At 25.5% G+C, this 1,582-nt stretch overlaps 1 pseudogene; it reads left to right on the forward strand.

Moving 5' to 3' along the window:
- Nucleotides 1-211: 211 nt before the first annotated feature.
- LOC100575439 lies at nucleotides 212-1,512 on the forward strand (annotated as a pseudogene).
- The last annotated feature ends 70 nt before the right edge of the window (nucleotides 1,513-1,582 follow it).

Genomic DNA, 1,582 nt, shown 5'->3' on the forward strand with positions numbered 1-1,582 from the left:
GTTCTTAATGTAGCTTATTAATACTATATTTTTATTATTTTTCATCTCAACTGTTGATTTAGTTGTAAATTTGTTATCACTTATTTTATACATATCCAACAACCTTCCAACTAAAATTTATCAAAAGAGCAATCATAAATAAATGATTTAAAATATTTTAGTCTGACAAGTGTTACATTGTATTTTAATATTTTATTTTATCTGTTATAGTATGAATGACAATTTAGGAAATGAAAATCTACTATATTGAAATTTGTCCAAGATTTTTTTAATAGCTACGATAAAAACCGTCATATACTCGACACATTGTTCCCAGGAAATGGTACATCTGTTGTGCTTGGCAACCGTATGGTAGGCCATTCATCGATTCAACAAGCTATGTTAACAATGGCTACAACAACTCATCAACTCTTCAGCATTGACATTTATGGTCTCGAAATTCAACTGCCAGAAAAAGTATCAGTGTATAAAATACTATGTACAGGTGACGCCATGTTTCAAAGTGATAACAAATGTAGTAGTATACGTAATTTCGGCCAAATTTGAATTTAAAATGTCTTTAAAAAATAACTGAGCACTTATATATTTTTAAATTTTTTGATTACAGTTTGAACTGTTTATGAGAATTTTTGTTTTAACCAAGGTGTATTGATGAGGTGTCGTCACTCAGGACCCCTATACGTATACACTCTTGATAAATACATTTTTGGCTATAAATCATGTCTTATACTAATGAGATAGTGATTGTATGTTTACATGATTTTGGTTACTTTATATTTTTCAAAAACTACTCGGTATACAATCTGTGAGTGATATTTCTTGGCATGTACTGATAAATTATGTGGGTTTATAAAAAAAACTTAAAACGTATGAAATATTGTTGTGAAATTACCTATGATACAATATGTAGATAAAATTATGTTAGCTTGTTAGTTTAATAATTAATAATTAATTGTTACATAATATGATTACAGAAAATTATATGTAGTAATATTATTAATGGTACAGTAAATAGAAAAAGAATATGCCTATATTTAAAAATCAATAATAATTGTGCAATTATATTTAATATTTACTTAATTTTTAACAATAAATAATGAAGGATGTAGTAAGAACTATCACAGATAGCCATAACTACAATTTGTTTTATCGTATACTTCATTAATATTTGGTAAAATTCTATTTAAGTAGGAAATAATTCAAATAAACTTAGATAGGTATATCTAAATTAGTTATAAAATGAGTGAGTTGATTTTGTGAATTAGTTTTTGATTATTTATTTCATGTGTTATTGTAATATTCCTGTTTTGATGATTACAATTTTTATGGACTGTTTATTTTAGTTTAAAATTGCTCTTATTTTACACTTAAACTTATTGTCATACTGATAGTATTATATTAATTTGTTTATAGAATAAAGTTATTACAAAGATATGAAATGGAACATTTTGAAAGAGATAAACTGGACGATAGTGAAGGAGGCACAGTAACAGATTATTTCCATATACATACAGCAACAAATAATATAAATAGTATTGATTCAACTGATTTTGTGTTGAAAACAATGCCAAGTTAGAGTAGT

The sequence above is a fragment of the Acyrthosiphon pisum genome, unplaced genomic scaffold (genome assembly GCF_005508785.2).
Source record: "Acyrthosiphon pisum isolate AL4f unplaced genomic scaffold, pea_aphid_22Mar2018_4r6ur Scaffold_21964;HRSCAF=25444, whole genome shotgun sequence".
Lineage (NCBI taxonomy): Eukaryota > Metazoa > Arthropoda > Insecta > Hemiptera > Aphididae > Acyrthosiphon > Acyrthosiphon pisum.